This window comes from Callithrix jacchus, chromosome 5 (genome assembly GCF_049354715.1).
Source record: "Callithrix jacchus isolate 240 chromosome 5, calJac240_pri, whole genome shotgun sequence".
Classification (NCBI taxonomy): Eukaryota; Metazoa; Chordata; class Mammalia; order Primates; family Cebidae; genus Callithrix; species Callithrix jacchus.
Genome location: NC_133506.1, coordinates 38,855,284 through 38,875,298, shown reverse-complemented (window position 1 = coordinate 38,875,298; position 20,015 = coordinate 38,855,284).

The following is a 20,015-nucleotide window of genomic DNA, read 5'->3' as shown; positions in this document are numbered from 1 at the left end:
TAGACACGTTCTTGGTTTTGTTTGTGTTCAGATGTGACTGCAGAAGACACTTGCTTTTGTCTTGTTCCATTGTCGTCTTATGGCAGTCTCGCCTGATGTTGGTATGCTCTGAAAACGTGTACGTTCAACAGAACACCAAGGCCTAGCAGTGACTGCCAGGCCAGCTCCTGGTTTTCTCTTTCTTGCAGTTTAGTGATATTAAAAAACAAAATTTCAACAAATTTAGTTTAAAGATGTGGTCAGGCGTGGTGGCTCACTCCTGTAATTCTAGCACCTTAGGAGGCCAAGTCAGGCAGATCACTTGAGGACAGGAGTTCGAGACCAGCCTGGCCAGCATGGTGAAACCCTGTCTCTACTAAAAATACAAAAACTAGCTGGGCATGGTGGTATATGCCTGTAGTCGCAGCTACTTGGAAGCCTGGAGAAACACTTGAGCCCAGGAGGTGAAGCTTGCAGTGAGCCAAGATTGCACCATTGCATTCCAGCCTGCGTGACAGAGTAAGAGTGTCTCAAAAAAAAAATCGAATTGGCTTTTTATTAGTGAACCATAAATTGCGCAGTGTCTCCTCTAAAGATTTAGAAAAGATGCTCCATTGGGCATGAAAGATTAGTTTTTATAAGATAGTTTGAGCAGAAACAAGGAAATAGCATAATACAAAAAGTAGATTGGTTACCGTAAGGTTACTTCAGGTTACTTTCCTTATAAGGATTAAAGCATAGGGAATTTCCTTGTCATGTAGAATAAAACTGGCCAGTTTAGGGATTTGGCTTTCATCTTTCTCTCCCGACTCCTCTGAAGATCATAAAACCAATTTAGTTGTTTGGTTTGGTGACAAACCAAGCGCATACCACCGCGCCCAGCCTAATTTTTGTATTTTTAGTAGAGACAGGGTTTCACCTGGTTGGCCAGGCTGGACTTGAACTCCTGTCCTCAAGTGATCTGCCTTTTGACCTCCCAAAGTGCTAGGATTACAGGTGTGAGCCACCTCGCGTGAGTAACTTCATTTTGGTTTGATCTTTTCTGTTGGGGCCTAGTGCAGAAGCTGAGTCCAAAATAATTGCTTCCCACAAACTTCATTTAATAATGAGATTAAGGCTGGGCACAGTGGCTCATGCCCATAATCCCAGCACTTTGGGAGGCTGAGGTGGGCTGATCACCTGAGGTCAAGAGTTTGAGACCAGCCTGGCCAACATGGAGAAACCCCATCTCTACTAAGAATACAAAAAGATTAGCTGGGAATTGTGGCAGTCGCCTGTAATCCCAGATACTCGGGAGGCTGAGGCAAGAGAATTGCTTAAACCCGGGAGTCAGAGGTTGCAGTGAGCCGAGATTGTGCCATTGCACTCCAGTCTGGGCAACAGAGCCGGATTCTGTATCAGAAAAAAAAGTAGTGAGATTAAGTCATTGTGAGTGGTAAAACCTGACCTTAGCTCCAGAGCCTGCCCTCGAATTTAAGATGCTGTATTGCCGGCCGGGCGCGGTGGCTCACGCCTATAATCCCAGAACTTTGGGAGGCCAAGGCAGGTGGATCACAAGGTCAAGAGATCGAGACCATCCTGGTCAACATAGTGAAACCCCGTCTCTACTAAAAATACAAAAATTAGCTGGGCATGGGGGTGCTCGCCTGTAGTCCCAGCTACTTGGGAGGTGGAGGCAGGAGAATTGCTTCAACCCAGGAGACAGAGGTTGCGGTGAGCCGAGATCCACCATTGCACTCCAGCCTGGGTAACAAGAGTGAAACTCCATCTCAAAAAAAAAAAAAAAAAGATGCTGTATTGCCTTGTTTGAAAGCACAGGCTGCTGAAGCGAAGCCTGAGATCTTTGCTCTTTATCTGTCTTGCCTAGTGTAGTACAGGATACATGAATGAGGAACAGAGGAATCAAAGAAACAGATGATGGTGTGACAGCCACCGCTCAGTACATCAAAGCTCTTTAGAATAACTCAGGTCTGTTAAAAATGCACTGGGGGGCTGGGCATGGTAGCTCATGTCTGTCATTCCAGTTGTCTGGGAGGCTGAGTCAGGCAGATCACTTGAGACCAGCCTGGCCAAAATGGTGAAACCCTGTCTCTCCTAAAAATACAAAACTTATCTGGGTGTGGTGGCACATGCTTGTAATCCCAGCTACTTGGGAGGAGACGAGGAGGCAAGGAGACAAGCAGACAAATAGCAGAACAGTGTGGCAGAGAAGGAGAGAAGAGAAGGAACCTCTGGAGGAGTTTGGCTTCAGACATTCAGAGAATTGGCCACTGGATGGCCAAATTCCAGGGGAGACCATCTTCCCACTCCATCCCCTGTCCAGCTCCCCATTCATCCTACTGAGAGCCACCACCACTGCTCAATATAACCCCTGCATTCATCCTTTAAGTCCATGTATGGCCTGATTCTTCCAAGAAGCTGGACAAGAGCTCAGGATACAGAAAGCTGGCACACTGGCCCTCTGCCCCTGCAAAAAGGCAGAGGATCCACTCAGCTGGTTAACACTTAAGCCATCTGTGGACAGCAAGGCTAAAAGAGCGCAGTGTAACATGCTCCCACTTGGGCCTTGGGAATTGCAGACAGTCACCCCTAGACGCTGCCATGGGGCTAGAGCCCAAAAGTGTCCACCCCAGGTCCTGCATCTGCCCATCTGTGCGCCCCATCCCATAAGGGGTTTGAGCTTGCTGAGGCTGAACAGAGAGCCACACTCCTGTTGCACATCCTGTGAGGGGTGTCAGGGAACTCTCCTGTTTCAACACTGCACTTGAAGAAGTGCATTTAAAAATAAGGCTTGCTGGGCAGTGGCTCATGCCTATAATTCCAGCAGTTTGGGAGGCCAAGGCAGGCAGATCACCTGAGGTTGGGAGTTCGAGACCAGTCTGACCAATGGAGAAACCTTGTCTCTACAAAAAATACAAAATTAGCCAGGCATGGTGGCGCATGCCTGTAATCCCAGCTACTCAGGAGGCTGAGGCAGGAGAATCGCTTGAACCCAGGAGGCAAAGGTTGTGGTGAGAAGAGATCATGCCATTGCACTCCAGCCTTGGCAACAAGAGCAAAACTCCATCTCAAAAAAAAAAAAAGAAAAAATGTGATTTTTTTCTCTCTTGGAGACAGAGTCTCATGCTGTCACTCAGACTGGGATGCAGTGGTGTGATCATAGCTCACTGCAGCTTTGAACTCCCAGGCTCAAGTGATACTCCTGCCTCAGCCTCCTGAGTAACTAGAACTACAGGTATGCAACACCACACTGGCTAATTTTTTTATTCTTTATAAAAACAGGGTCTCGCCAGGCGCCGCGTGCCTGTAGTCCCAGCTACTCGGGAGGCTGAGGCAGGAGAATCACTTGAGTCCAGGAGTTCTGGGCTGTAGTGCGCTATGCTGATTGGGTGTCCACACTAAGTTCGGCATCGATATGGTTACCTCCCGGGAGCGGGGGACCACCAGGTTGCCTAAGGAGGGGTGAACTGGCCCAGGTTGGAAACGGAGGAGGTCAAAACTCCCGTGCTGATCAGTAGTGGGATCGCGCCTGTGAATAGCCACTGCACTCCAGCCTGGGTAACATAGCAAGACCCCGTCTCTATAAAAAAAGAAAAATGGCTGGGTGCATATTTTGATTAAAAAGTGTTGTCTTTTTTTTTTTTACCTTTAACTTTGGGAAGCATCATAGGGTCCTTGTGGCATCCAGAAGAGAGAAAACACAAGGGCTTATTTCATATGCTACTTTACATGGGAAACATTGTCAAATAAGAAATAATGTCAGGCTGGGCGCGGTGGCTCAAGCCTATAATCCCAGCACTTTGGGAGGCCAAGGCGGGTGGATCACGAGGTCAAGAGATTGAGACCATCCTGGTCAATATGGTGAAACCTCGTCTCTACTAAAAATACAAAAAATTAGCTGGGCATGGTGGCGCGTGCCTGTAGTCCCAGCTACTCAGGAGGCTGAGGCAGGAGAATTGCCTGAACCCAGGTGGCGGAGGTTGTGGTGAGCCGAGATCCCACCATTGCACTCCAGCCTGGGTAACCAAGACTCTGTCTTGAAAATAAATAAATAAATAAATAAATAGAAATAATGTTTAGGCCATGCATGGTGGCTCACACCTGCAACCCCAGAACTTTGCAAGGCCTAGTCGGGCAGATTGCTTGAGCCCAGGAGTATGAGATCAGCCTCGGCAACATGGGGGAATCCTGTCTCTATTTTAAATAAATAAATAAAAAGGAAAAAGTAATGATGTTTAACTTTCTTTGAGTTATGTTTTTATGAGTGTTATTAACATATGTTCCAAAATTGTGGAAGATTTCCCAAATTCTGATATACTGCATATATATATATATATGGTTTTATATATAATTATAATTATGTTAAATTACTGTCAGAAATGAACAAATTTATTTGTCAATTGTGTCTTTTACAATGACAATTAACTCATTTCTATAGTTAATTGCTTAATTCTGATTCAGTTTCTGAAAGTTCTTGACTTGCATGGTGGCTCACACCTGCAATCCCAGCACTTTGGGAGGCCAAGGTTGAGGATCGCTTGAGCCCAGGAGTTCCAGACCAGTCTGGGTAACATAGGAAAATCCCATCTCGGTCGGGCGCAGTGGCTCACGCCTATAATCCCAGCACTTTGGGAGGCCGAGGCGGGTGGATCACGAGGTCAAGAGATTGAGACCATCCTGGTCAACAAAGTGAAACCCGTCTCTACTAAAAATACAAAAATTAGCTGGGCGTGGTGGTGCGCGCCTGTAGTCCCAGCTACTCGGGAGGCTGAGGAAGGAGAATTGCCTGAACCCAGGAGGCGGAGGTTGCGGTGAGCTGAGATTGCGCCACTGCACTCCAGCCTGGGCAACAACAGCAAAACTCCATCTCAAAAAAAAAAAAAAAAAAAAAAAAAAGAAAGAAAAGAAAAGAAAATCCCCTCTCTACAAAAAATAGAAGTAAATTAGCCAGGTGTGATGGTGCATGCCTGTGGGTCCCAGCCACTGGGGAGGCTTAAACTCAGAAGGTCAAGGATGCAGTGAGCTGTGATCACACCACTGCGTTCTAGCCTAGGTGATGGAGTGATACCTTGTCTCAAAAAAATAAAAAATAAACATAAAACGAAAACTCTTCTCAAGCAAGTAAAATCCTAAAGTATTGTGTCTTCAAGGAGGTTCATGGAAAAAGTGAAAAAGACCCTGACGAGCACTTTTTTTTCCTGACAGTCACTCTTAAATACAGGTTTCTGATAACCTCACATTCTTATCATTTTGACTGGGTAAGAATTCCCATAACTGTAATAAAGAGACTGACTGATAAAACTGCTCACCCAAGCAAGAAAGGAATTAATTGAATACCAAGACAATACTTTCCCAGATTTTCATGCTAAATCAGCCAGTATGAAAATCATTTAGAAATACAATTTGAATGAATCCTGTGGTCCAAGACAAATTACTTATGATAACACATCTAACCAACAGTGCTATACATCTGACTTGGGGAGACAAAATTGGTATTTAAGAGGATATAATCCTAATGTAAGCATGGACTCATAGAGAGCCTGGATGGTTGTCTAGTCCTTCCTAGGTCCTTAAAGCTTTCTTTTTATTTTATTTTTAATTTTTTTGAGACGAAGTTTCGCTCTTGTTACCAATGCTGGAGTGCAATGGTGCGATCTCTGCCCACCACAACCTCCGCCTCCTGGGTTCAGGCAATTCTCCTGCCTCAGCCTCCTGAGTAGCTGGGATTACAGGCAAGCGCCACCATGCCCAGCTAATTTTTTCGTATTTTTAGTAGAGACGGGGGTTTCACCATGTTGACCAGGATGGTCTCAATCTCTTGACCTCGTGATCCACCTGTCTCGGCCTCCCAAAGTGCTGGGATTACAGGCGTGAGCCACCGCGCCCGGCCAAAGCTTCCATTATTAAAAGCTCTGCACTCCATGAGCAGGAATGTATATGATTTGTTGACTGTTCTAAATTGCTAAATTAGTTATGACCAGGGCTTAGTTTGTTAAACCTATAATCCTGGGAAGACAATCAAAACTTCAGGTATATTTCTGCTACGTGATGGGCTATTTAAACACTTATAGAGGGGTTTCATTCAATTGTCATTTTCAATATATGTTTTCCAGCTTTATAGAAACTTTCCCATGTAAGCGGGCTGATGCTGTAAGAGTAGCTAAAAGGTTATTAGGAAATGTGTTTCTCTTATGGACATTGCTGGATAAATCTCCGGTGATAGATGTACTTGTTTCACTGGACAAGTTGTAAAATGGCTAAATAAAGTATTACAGATACAATAGTATTTGGAAAAGCTAACTAAATCGACTGTATTGCCTTGGTCAAAGGCATTATGAATTGGTGACAATCACATTCACTTTCAATGGAAAAAAAATAGTGCTCCTAATAATAGAATCTCGTGTATCTTCCACTCCTAATCTCTGATATGACTAAATGCTACAAGACTTTCTTTCTTTTTCTTTCTTTGAGACATGGTCTGGCTTCAACTTGCCTAGACTGGAGTGCAATGGCACAATCATGGCTTACTACAACCTCCACCTCCCAGGCTCCAGCCATCCTTCCACCTTAGCCTCCTGGATACAGCAGCTGGGACCACGAGTGTGCACTACCACACCTAGCTAATTTTTGCATTTTTGGTAGAGACGGGGTTGCTTCATGTTGCCCAGGTTGGTCTCCAACTCCTGAGCCCAAGCAATCCTCCTGCCTCAGCCTCCCAAAATGCTGGGATTCCAGGTGTGAGCCACCACACCCAGCCTTCCAAGGCTTTAATGCATTCTGCCAAACTATATTTTCACCAGGTAAAGGAAACTTTTCATGAAACACTGACTAAGGACAATCGAAGCCTTCACTATCTAGAACTCAGAGATTGGGACTTTTGGAAATGACATCAGAGAAAAATTGCTTTTGCCACCCACACTGCAGCAAAACTTTGTGACTGAGTTTTGGGTTTGTGATCTTGCAACTTAGAAGAGCCCCTCCAGAACTGTACACCTCTTGGAGAACATAAGGTAAAGCTAAGAAGGTTCTCTTCAGAAGCACATGACCTCCTAGATGTGGACAGCTTTCCCCAAATCAGGGATCAACCCTCCTCTGCCATCATGACGTTCTTACTTCTCCTAAAGTTTTTCCTTACTGTGCCTCTATGAACAATAGAACTGGAAAAGAGGTCTTGTGAGCACTGTGGGAAATAGAAAAGTTCCTTTTTAAAGTTTCCTTTCTTGTTAAAGAATAAGTGTGCTAATAACTTTGTTAAGCTCTATCCTATGCAGCTGTTAGACATGCCATGCTTACAGGTCAGTAGTACATTCTATGTCCTTGTACTTTAATCAAAATATCTGTGCTGGATATGCTCACAGGTGTGTCCCAGCTCTCCATTGCTTTTGCCTGTTTAGAAAAGTTTTAAGTTGTTAGCCAATTGGGTTTTAGTTTCAATTGTGAGATCTGGCTCCAGCCAATGGAGATCAGTCACAGGAATAAGGATGACCCCAAATGCATAAGGGATAAATTTGTGTGTCTTCCCTTGTTCATTGTACTCTCCTGGCAAGATGGCTAGTGAGAGCACCCTTCCTGCAGGCAAGGAGGTAAAAACTGTGTTGCTGAAAGATCCCTTGTCTCAGTACTAATTTTTCTTTGCGGCACTGAGCATCTATTTCCAACAAATTGGCGACCCAGATGGGTTCACATACTTTTATTTGTGGAGGGTTTTGCAGCCAACCTTATACATGGACAGTATTATGCCTTGATAGATGGAAGATAGTCATATTAATAATAGTAGACTCCCTGGCACACTGTATTCTCTCAAAAGTTTTAAATGTTTGCATGCAGCAAACACAGAATGTCAAATGGTCTCTCTTCAACTGGACCAACAAAATTTTTTTTCTTCCTAACCCCCTGACCAACAAAATTTTAAAAAACATAACCCTGAGACCCTGAGGACACTGTAACCTATAAATTTTTTTTTTTTTTTGAGACAGAGTCTTGCTTTGTCGCCAGGCACCAGTCTGGAGTGCAATGGCGCAATCTCGGCTTACTGCAATCTCCGCCTCCTGGGTTCAAGCAATTCTCCTGCCTCAGCCTCCCGAGTAGCTGGGACTACAGGCGCACACCACCATGCTCAGCTAATTTTTGTATTTTTTAGTAGAGACGGGGTTTCACCATGTTGGCCAGGATGGTCTTGATCTCTTGACCTCATGATCCACCTGCCTGAGGCGTGAGCCGCCGCACCCGGCCTAGTAACCTATAAGTTGTGTGTTGAAACTAGAAACCTAGATGATGGTAACTGAGATTGATGCTAAAGTCCTGAGTTTTGGTCACATTCTTACCAAAGTGAGAACTTAACGAAAAAGGGACTATTTTAAAACAAAATTACGGCAAGTTATAATTTTGGAGTGAGCTCATGTACGAGACCCCAACAGACCAGAACAGATTAAACCAAAATGAAATCATTCATGCTAAGTGCAAAATAATCAAACTAAAACTTCAAAGAAGCAGATAGATCCTAAAACAGACCAAGAGATTGTAGAATAGAATATAGGAGATTCTAGCACAAGGAGGTCCCCTCTACTCTAACCCTTAGAAAAAAGTAGTCTGGGGCCAGGCGCAGTGGCTCACGCCTGTAATCCCAGCACTTTGGGAGGCCGAGGCGGGTGGATCACGAGGCCAAGAGATCGAGACCATCCTGGTCAACATGGTGAAACCCTGTCTCTACTAAAAATACAAAAAATTAGCTGGGCATGGTGGTGCGTGCCTGTAATCCCAGCTACTAAGAGGCTGAGGCAGGAGAATTGCCTGAACCCAGGAGGCAGAGGTCGCGCCATTGCACTCCAGCCTCGCTAACAAGAGTGAGACTTCATCTCAAAAAAAAAAGAAAGAAAAGTTTTGAGAGGTTGACCAAAAGCAGGTAATTGTTAGATTAAGTTTAGCCTAAATCTGCCTCCTTATGTTCAGCCTAAAGATTTCGCTGTACACAGTGAAATATAGTCTAACTGACTGTGTAAACAGACTGTAACCTACTCTCATACCAATCACTGAGTTTCGGTCAATCAGAGGTAGCCAACTGTTCAAACTGTGTTCAAACAAGGTAAATGCCAAGCTGTAACACCTCCAGCTGCTTCTGTATCTCAGGTCTGCTTTTTGTTTGTCACTTTCCCATTTCTGTCCATGGGTCTTCTCTGACCTTGCTGCAGCGCTGGAGGTTTTCTGAACCTATTCTGGTTTAGGGGGCTGTCCAATTGACCAATTGTTCTTTGCTCAATTACTCTGTTACATTTCGTTTGTCTAAAGTTCTCTTTTAAAATAGCTAAGCAGGCTTGGTGTGGTGGTTCTTGCCTGTTATCCTGGCACTTTGGGAAGCCAGGGGGAGTGGATCATTGGAGCCCAGAAGTTTGAGACCAGCCTGGGCAACATGATAAAACCCTGTCTCTATAAAAAATACAAAAGATAATTAGCCGGGCATAGTGGTATGTGCCTGAGGATTGCTTCAGGCCAGGAGGCTGAGGTTGCAGTGAGCCAAGATCACATGGCTGAACTCCAGCCTGGGTGACAGAATGAGAACTTATCTGGGAAAAAAAAAAAAAGTTAAGCAGACTGGGTATGAAGAAGCAAGAGCGGACTCAAGCATCAGATAAGGGATAGAACAAGATGATGATGGAAGTTTATTCTAGCCCGGAGAATCTCAGGTGCTATTGCTGATAGCCTTGTCCTGATTTGGTATGTGGCAGGAGGTTACAAACTCCCATCGTACTCATCTTTGTGTGTGTGTGTGTTTTTAATTTTTTACTCTGTACTTCAATAGATGCAAAGATCTTGGTATTTCTCATAGTGAGGGGTAAGCACCTGGCACAAAAGAGGCTCTCAAAAGAAAAGTTCATTTCTTCTCTTCTTTGAATGTTAAAGCAACTTTCATCTAACTTTTGAACTTCTACTTTGCTCAGGAAAGACTGCAATGAAACATAAATGGATAAAAGAATATACCTTTGATAGGAAAAAATGGATTTCTAACCCTTCTCTCTTGCTTTGGATCTCCTTTGCACATGGAATACTAGTAACTATGAAGATACAGTCTGCTGGCCACTTGGTTAATTATAGCCAGTCCTCAAATAATATTGTTACATTCAACATCCTTTTGTTAACATTGTTGAGAAAACAAATTCATTCCCAGCCAGGGCTACTGTCTCTGTGGAGTTTGAATGTTCTCCCCATGTCTGCATGGGTTTTCTCCAGGTACCCTGGTTTCCTCCCACATCCCAAGAATGTGGGATTCCTGAGGTGAACTGGCGTGTCTAAATGGTTCCTGTCGTGTGCGTGTGTGTGTGTGTGTGTGCACGCACACACTTTGCGATGGGACAGCATCCTGTCTGGATGGACGCCCACCTAGCATCCTGAGCTGCTAGGACAGGCCGGCCACCTGAGATCCTGAATTCTAATAAGCAGCTTGGAAAATGAATTTCAGCTTGGAAAATGAGTAAATACAAATTATTATAAAATAAAAAATCCATACAGTATCCGATAATCATACAAATGCAAGAACAATAAAGGATGTGATCCAGAAGCGCTCAGGAGCTGCCAGATTGGTTCTTGTTTGCTTTTGAACTGTATAGTGGGAGGACATGCTCCTGACAATTTTTGCTTTACAAACATTTATTCCTTGATTTAACCCATTACCACAACACCCACCTTCATTCACGGATTAACCAAAATTTGGGTCAATTATTCTCTTGTTTCTATTAATCTTTGTAAAAGGCATGTGTAGCTCATATTTATTTCATTGTCTAATATGAGAAGTGTTTTGGTCTTGTTTAGAAGTTTGGTGATGTTTTGGTAACCAGGAATATGCTGAATATGCTGTAGGAACTTAACTCTTGTTTCTGTCAATTAGCCTATGGAGCTGCAGACACTTTTTTTTTTTTTTTAAAGAAACAAAGTCTTGCTCTGTCACCCGGACTGGGATGCAGTGGTGAGATCACATCTCACTGCAGCCTCAAACTCCTGGGTTCAAACAGTTCTCCCACCTCAGCTTTCTGAGTAGCTGGAATTACAAGTGCATGCTACAGTGCTCACTGATTTTATTATTTTTAATTTTTAAGCTAACTATGTGAGAATTTCTTTTTTTTTTCTTTCTTTTTTTTTTAGCTATGTGAGACTTTCATTCTGCTGCTGGTGTGTGCAAAAACATGGAAGAGCTAAAGGGCACTTCTTTTTTCTTTTTTTGAGATAGGGTCTCCCTCTGTTGCCCAGGATTGGAGTCCAGTGACCCAATCTCAGCGCACTGCAGCCTCTGCCTCCCAGGTTCAAGCCATCCTCCTGCCTCAGCCTCCTGAGTAGCTGGGATCACAGCCTTGTGCGATCACACCTGACTAATTTTTGTATCTTTAGTACAGACTTGTGGGGTGTACGCAATATGGCTTCAACACAGGCCCAATAAAATGGTGCAGACTGCTTGTGGGATACTGCTACTATTGATTTCACAGCAGTTGCCCTGAAAATTGGAGTGTGGTTCAACTTGATAACACAGTTTATGTAGTGTTCTAATAGTTTTTAACCTAAAGTGGTTAATGAAATAAATTGGACATACGAATTGATATCCAGTATCCTCAGGTTACTGATTATTATTATTATTCTTGAGACAGAGGCTCAGTCTGTCGCCCAGGCTGGAATTTAGTTGTGCGATCTCAGTTCCTTGCAACCTCCGCCTCCCAGGATCAAGTAATTCTTGTGACTCAGCCTCCCGAATAGCTGGGATTACAGACATGCATCACCACACCTGGCTAATTTTGGTATTTTTAATAGAGTTGCGGTTTCACCATGTTGGCCAGGCTGGTCTCAGACTCCTGACTTCAGGTGATCTGTCTGCCTTGGCCTCCCAAAGTGCTGGGATTACAGGTGTGAGCTACTGAGCCCAGCCCTGGTTTTTAAAATGTTGTATACCGTGAAGCACCACATTAAAGTACTCTAATCTTATTAATTTTTTTTTTTGAGACGGAGTTTCGCTGTTGTTACCCAGACTGGAGTGCAATGGCACAATCTCAGCTCACTGCAACCTCTACCTCCTGGGTTCAAGCAATTCTCCTGCCTCAGCCTCCCGAGTAGCTGGGATTATAGGCGTGCACCACCATGCCCAGCTAACTTTTGTATTTTTAGTAGAGACGGGGTTTCACCATGTTGACCAGGATGGTCTCAATCTCTTGACCTCGTGATCCACCCGCCTCGGCCTCCCAAAGTGCTGGGATTATAGGCGTGAGTCACTGCGCCTGGCAATTTTTACTGTTTTTTAATCCTCAGCCAGGTGCAGTGGCTTAGCCTGTAATCCCAGCACTTTGGGAGGCTGAGGCAGGCGAATTGCATGAGCTTAGAAGCTTGAGACCAGCTTGGGCAACATGGCAAAACCTCACCTGTATATTAAAAAAGAAAAAAAAGGAATTCTCCAGTTCTCAAGGCTCATACTCAAAGAGTGATTTAAAAGAAAAACAAACTGACAGGTTGAGCACAGTGGCTCACGCCTGTAATCCCAGCAGTTTGGGAGGCCAAGGCAGGCAGATCACAAGGTCAAGAGATCGAGACCATCCTGGCCAACATGGTGAAACCCTGTCTCTACTAAAAATACAAAAATTAGCTGGGCATGGTGACGCATACCTATAGTCCGAGCTACATGGGAGGCGGAGACAGGAGATTTGCTTGAACCCGGAAGGCGGAGGTTGCATTGACCCAAGATTGCACCATTGCACTCCAGCCTGGCGACAGAACAAGACTCCATAAAAAACGAAACAACAACAAAAAAACTGACAAAAGGCTCTCTCCTTGACCAAACTAGGCCTCCCTCTTGTCCTTGGCCTGCCTAGCCCAGTTTTAATAAGAATCCTGCTAAGTTATCCCCACTCTTGATATCTGATCAAGTTCCTGATCCCTAACCTCTGATATATAAGTCCTTGCTCTGCCTCTAACAAGAATCCCCCTACCGATGATGTCTGCTCTTAGTAATTTTTTAGCCATGATCCTCTCACTCTTCTTGATGGCTATAAATCCCCACTTGTCTTTGCTGTTTGGTGTTGGGCAGACCTCTCTCCCCTCTTGCACTATCCTGAATAAAATCGTCTTTACTGTTTTAAAAAGTGTCAGGATATATATATATGCTAAATATATATGTGCTAAAAAAACAAAAGCAACCTAGAGCCAGGAAAACATAAATGAAGAGTTTTTTCCTTCCTTTCTCTCTACTTCCTTTCTTCCTTTTTTCCGTCCTTCAGTCTCTTTTTTTTCCAAGAGATGAGGTCTCACTATGTTGCCAGGCTGGTCTCAAACTCTAGTTCCAGCAATCCTCCTGCCTCTGCCTCCTAAATTGCTGGGACTGCAGGCATGAGCCACATGTCTGGCCTCATTCCCTTCTTTCTCATGCTCCCTTTCCTTCTATCTCCTTCCTTTCCTTCCTTATGTTAAATACAATTTTTAGGAGTTCATGATTGGACTGGGCTCTTGCATTAGACCCAGTGAAACAAACCAATATGGAGTGCAAATGCTTAAGTTCCAGGCCACCAAACCGAAACCAAGATTTTTTTTTTTTTTTTTTTTGAGATGAAGTTTTGCTCTTATCACCCAGGCTGGGGTGCAAAGACGCGATCTTGGCTTACTTCAACCTCTGCTCCCCAGGTTCAAGCGATTCTCCTGCCCCAGCTTCTTGAGTAGCTGGGGATAACAGCTGCCCACCACTACCCCCAGCTAAATTTTGTATTTTCGACAGAGACAGGGTTTCGCCATGTTGGCCAGGCTGGTCTTGAACTCCTGACCTCAGGTGATTCTCAGGCCTTGGCCTTCCAAAGTGCTGGGATTTACAGGTGTGAGCCACCACACCCAACCTGAAACCAAGATTGTTATCAAACCTTCCAATAAATCAGGAAAGAGTGAACTAATAACGAAATCTCCAAACAAGCCAGTTTTAGACCCACAGGACTACGGGCACATACTACCACACCTGCCTAATTTTTCATTTTTTTTTTTTTTTTTGTAGAAACAGGGTCTTACTATGTTGCCCAGGCTGGTCTTGAACTCCTAGGCTCAAGTGATCCTCTTGCTTTAGCCTCTCAAAGTGTGTGATTACAGGTGTGAGCCACCATACCTAGTCCAGCCATTCTCTATTGATCATCTGTGCTCTCTTAATGTTTAACCATGACTTTTATTTAAATAACTCCAGGAACTGGGCCGGGCATGGTGGCTTATGCCTGTAATTCTAGTACTTAGGAGGCCAAGGCAGGCGGATCACCTGAGGTTGGGAGTTCGAGACTAGCCTGACCAACTAACATGGAGAAACACTGTCTCTACTAAAAATACAAAAAAACTAGCCAGGTGTGGCGGTACATGTCTGTAATCCCAGCTACGCGGGAGGCTGAGGCAGGAGAACTGCTTGACCGTGGGAGTCGGAGGTTTCGGTGAGCCTGAGCCGATACTGTGCCACTGTACTCCAGCTTGGGTAACAAGAGTGAAACTCCATCTCAAAAACAAACAAACAAACAAACAAACAAACAAACAAACAAACATTCCAAGAACTGGAGATCGAGAATATCAAACCAAGGTTGCAGAGTGTCCCATCTCAGGAAAGAATGCTGAGCCTTATTGATTTATAGCCTTGTTGCCTCCAGCCAGACCACCAGGTGGCCCATTACTCAGCAACTAGATAATGCTGAGCTGCATACCCCACCCTTCAGAGCTTTGCCCGGCCCTTCCTGCATACCTACCCCAATATTTATTAATTTTTATGTTTTAATTAAAATATGGAATGCTTCACAAATTTGTGTGCCATCCTTGCACGGGGTCATGCATTGTTCTACGTGCTGCCGAAGCAAGCACTAAGTGTGATGTTTTGTATTCTCCTGAAATGACAGATTTACTTTCTGCTTCACTTACTTGCTCTCATCTGTAGGGTCACGACAGGAAACAAAAGGCACACTCCAATTTGAAGAGAATGTGATAAATCATTCATTTATTTATAATGGTGTGAAGAGGGTATAGAAAAATTACAATGGTTAGCGTAAGACTGTGCGGCTAGGACAAGGGGAGGCAGTGGCTACCAGGACCTGGAACAATAGGGCCGTGTACACCAGACCCTACGGCCTTTGGTTTGAGGAAAGAAGCCCCTCTTGACTGTCTCTGGTCTCAAAGGAGGAGGAAGTAAAAGTTGAGACATAGCAGGTGTGAGGGCAGTGGCCTGGAGGTTAAAGATTAACACCCACCCCCCACCCCAGGCCTTAAGATCTCAGGCTTCAGTTGAGGGTCACTGCCAGCCTTATATAAGTCTGCAGGATGGTAGCTGTGGGAATAAAGACCCCCAACTTCCATCTCCCTCTCTTCACATCCCACTGCTGCTCCCTAATGGCAGATCCCAGAGGGCAGGGAAGTGTGTGGACGAAGTCACTAGGCTAGTTTCCTGAGGCTCAGACAGGTGAATGGAGACTCGGGAAGGAAAAATGGAAGATCTCTCGAATATTCATTTAGGCAAAATGAAACAACCAAACTTCAGAATGCTGTTATGCGTGTGACTTTGGGCATGTGAGTTTATCTGATGTTTCATCATCTGTAAAATGCTGGATAATAGTTTCTACCACGTGTAGTTATTGTAGAGACATATGTGGAGTTGCCTAGCACCCTGTATCAGTTAGCTATCATTGTCGCTAACCCCCAAAACTGAGTAGCACGCAACACTAAGTTTTTATTTTTCCCCATTTCTGCAGATTGACTAATCTGGTCTGGGATCTGCTTCAAGCTGGTGGCCAAGGGTAACAGCAGGGATGCAGGAGAGCATGCCCAGTTGTGCAAGTGTGTCTTAAGGCTTTAGCTGTGTTGTATTAATTTTCCTGGAGCTCCGGTAACAAATTCCCACAAACTTGGTGGCCTAAAATATTTTAAAAGTAATGGCAAAAGCCACCGTTACCTTTGCACCAACCTAGTAACACAGATTTGTTGTCTTATGGTTCTGGAGATCAAAAGTCAGAAATGGGTTTCACTGGGCCAATGAAGGAAGGAAGGGAAGCAGGGGCCCAGTCAGGGAGTCAGCAGGGCTGTGCTCACTTAGGGAGAATCTGTTTCCTTGTTTTGTGGCCCTGTCCATCTTCAGAGCTGACACAGAACATTTCCAATCTGCCACTGCTTCCATTTTTACATCAGCTTTTTCTGATTTTTGACTCTCTAGCCTCCCTATTTATAAGGACCTTTGTGATCACATTGGTCCTAGCCAGATAATTGCATCTCCAGAACATTATTAATGACATTTGCAAAGTCTCCTTTACCATGGAAAGTTACATGTTCTGGAGATTAGCTCGTGGACCTTTTGTCGGGGGAGAGACGGCATCATTCAACCTACCAAATAGATCATGCCTGCTAAAATCGAATGGCCAACATCAAGAGAGGGAAGTACTCATAAATGCAAAATGGGTAAATATTAAATATTTCTGACAGTAATGTAATGTACCACACATCTGGTAAGGATTTTGTTTTTGTTTTTTTTTTGTTTTTTGAGACAGAGTCTTGCTGTCTGTTCGTCCCCCAGATTGGAATGTAGTAGCAAGATCTTGGCTCACTGCAACCTCCGCCTCCTGGGCTCAAGTGATCCTCCTGCCTCAGCTTCTGGCATAGCTGGGATTATAGGAGCCTGCCACCACATCCAGCTAATTTTTGTATTTTTAGTAGAAATGGGTTTCACCATGTTGGCCAGGCTGGTCTTGAACTCCTGACCTCAAGTGATCTGCCTGCTTCGGCCTCTCAAAGTGCTGGGATTACAGGCGTGAGCCACTGTGCCCAGAAGAAGTTTTTAATAAACATTTGCTGAATATGAGTTTGGACTATGACTCATGGTGTTATAGTTTTCAAGGGCTTCCTGAAAACACCAATGAGCACTGATTATCTTATCACAATCACAGCCACACTGTTGTTGGGGCTTGAGTTACTGCTGGGTCTGCAGGCAATGGTCAAGGTGGATGAAAACTATAATTAAGGTCTTATTTACTCAATCCATTTATAGTGCTGTTGTGTACTTTAGAATCACATTGAAAGTTAGGCTCTGACTTTTCCTTCTTCCTCTACTCATTACTCAGAGCGAGATAACATATTATCTGCTTTAAACCCTCTGAAGGTGTGGGAAAAAATGCTGCAGGGTCTTAGAGAAAGTTTCCTTTTAATCCTCTTATCCCTCTGCCAAAAATGGCCCAGAAGTCAGCTGAGGGCATATATCAAGGCAGGAGAGCCATGTGCCGCTCTGCTTTGAGCAGGTTAGTGCAAACCTGGAGTGCTGACTACCAGCGGACACCACTCTGTAAGAGCGGCACTCACAATCAGAGTGCAAGAAGACAACATATGGTTAGGAGATTCAAAACTGAGGCACTGACCGAGACAGGGATGAGAGGGTTTCAGCTTGGAGAAGAGAGGACCTTCAGATGACCAGAAGAAAACACGATTTGTGCGACTAGAGGGGGGAGAATCAGACAATGTTTTCCTAGCTCTGTTGGCTGAAAAGGCCTATGAGCAAACAAGTGGCAATGAATTTGCTCACTGCCCAGGCTGGCTGCTGCATGTCTTTTCCAACTAAACCAGGGCTCCTCAGAGAAACGACTGATTTCAGATCTGGATTGAAAATGTACAACACAAGACTGGAAATCTTACTGTACCAGAAAGTGAGGAAACTGACAAGATTAGGACTGTTTCAAAAGGACTCAAGAGGCAAATTGAGTTGAGTCCCACTGACTGAAGACAGAATTAGGTAACATTGATTAGAAGGCCAGGCGCAGTGGCTCACATCTCTAATCCTAACACTTTGGGAGGCAGAGGCAGGTGGATTGCTTGAGCTCTGTAAGTCAAACCCAGCCTGGAAAACATGGTGAAACTCCGCCTCTGCAAAAAAATACAAAAATTAGCCAGGTGTGGTGGCGCATGCCTGTAGTTTTCCAGCTACTTGGGAGGCTAAGGTGGGAGGATGGCTTGAACCCAGGAGGTTGAGGCTGCAGTGAGCTATGATCATGCCACTGTACTCCAACCTAAGTGACAGAATGAGACCCTAACTCAAAAGAGAGAAAAAAAAAAGGTAGCATTGATAAGGAGAGCAGCAATGGATTGAAATAAATGTTTAAAGACACAAGTCCATGGTTTAAAGAATCTAGGCAAAGATAATCAATAGTTGCTATTATGACAAAAAAAGACCTCCAAGCAGATGGGGTCTTGGTAAGTTACCCAGGCTGGTCTTGAACTCCTGGCCCTCAACTCCTTTAACTCCTCCCACCTTGGCTTCCTATAGGTGTGGGCCATCGCCCCCACCCCCCCAGTTTCTTTTTTTTTTTTTGAGACAGGGTTTTGCTCTGTCACCCAGGCTGGAGTGCAGAAGCGCCATTTTGCCTCACTGCAGCCTCCATCTCCAGGGCCCAGGTGATCCGTCACTTCAGCCTCCCAAGTAGTTGGTACTACAGGCACCTGCCACCATGCCTGGCTAATTTTTCTATTTCTTGTAGAAGCAGGGTCTCCCTCTGTTGCCCAGGCTGGTCGTGAACTGTTGGGTTCAAGTCATTCATGTACCTCAGCCTCCTAAAGTGCTGGGATTACAGGCATGAGCCACCGTGCCCAGCTGCCAAGAAGTTTTGAAAAACGGTAAGGGGGTGATGGGGACACTAAAAGCCCAGACTCACCCGACACAACATGTGCCTGTAAGAAATCTGCACTTGCACATCCTATTCAAAATATTTTTTAAAAATTGGAATTTGATATAACTACTAAAATAGTGGGTCTTAAACTTTAATATGCGCCAGACCACCTAAGGGGCTTTTTAAAACACCTATGGCTGTGCTCTACCCAGAGTTTTGTTTTGTTTTTAATATTTATTTGAGACGGAGCATCACTCTGTCCTCACACTGAGGCGCGATCTTGGCTCACTGCCACCTCCACCTCCTGGGTTCAAGTAATTTCTCCTACCTCAGCCTCCTGAGTAGCTTTGGTGTATCCTGCGCTGGGCGAGGTGGCTCATGAGGTGGCTGAGGCAGGTGAATAACAAGGTCAGGAGTTCAAGAGCAGCCTGGCCAACATGGTGAAACCCCGTCTCTACTAAAAATACAAAAAATTAGCTGGCTGTGGTGGCTCATGCCTGTAATTCCAGCTACTTGGGAGGCTGAGGCAGGAGAATCACTTGAACCTGGGAGGCAGAGGTGGCAGTAAGCCAAGATCATGTCAGTGCACTCCAGCCTGGGCAACAGAGTGAGACTCTAAGAAAAAAAAGAAGTTATATTTCCCATTACTTCTTGGCTTTTTGGCTAAGATCAAATGTACAAGTTATACATCCTGTTTTTATTGTATCAGAGGTTACTTTAAATAGAAAAATATTGAAACAATTTTCTTATCAAATAGCAAGAATAAAAATAACTATAATACCACCTCTGTGGTTGACATCACTACTCATCTACTTCCACTCACTCCTGCAAATCTGGAGTCTTGATGCCTTTTCCTCCTTCCAGATGTCTAATCCATTATCAAGTCCTCCTGCCACTCTTGACTTTGAGTCTCACTCCATCACACAGTGTGGAGTGCAGTGGCAAGATCTTGGCTCACTGCAACCTCCACTTCCTGGGTCTAAGCAATTCTCCTGCTTCAGCCTCCTGAGCAGATAGGATTAGAGGCATGTGCCACCATGCCTGGCTAATTTTTTTATTTTTAGTAGAGATGGGGTTTCATCATGTTGGTCAGGCTGGTTTTGAACTCCTGACCTCGTGATCTGCTCCCCTGGGCCTCCCAAGGTGCGTGCTGAGATTACAGGTGAGCAACCACGCCTGACCTCCCCCCCTTTTTTTGAGAAGTCCCGTGCTCTGTTGCCCAGGCTGGAGTGCAATGCCATGGTCTTGGCTCATTGCAACCTCCCCTTCCTGGGTTCAAGAGATTCTCCTGCCTCAGCACTCTTGGCTAATTTTTTTGGTATTTTCAGTAGAGACAAGGTTTGATCATGTTGGCCAACCTGTTCTCAACTCCTGACCTCAGGTGATCTGCTTACCTCAGCTTCCCAAAGTGCTGGGATTACAGTT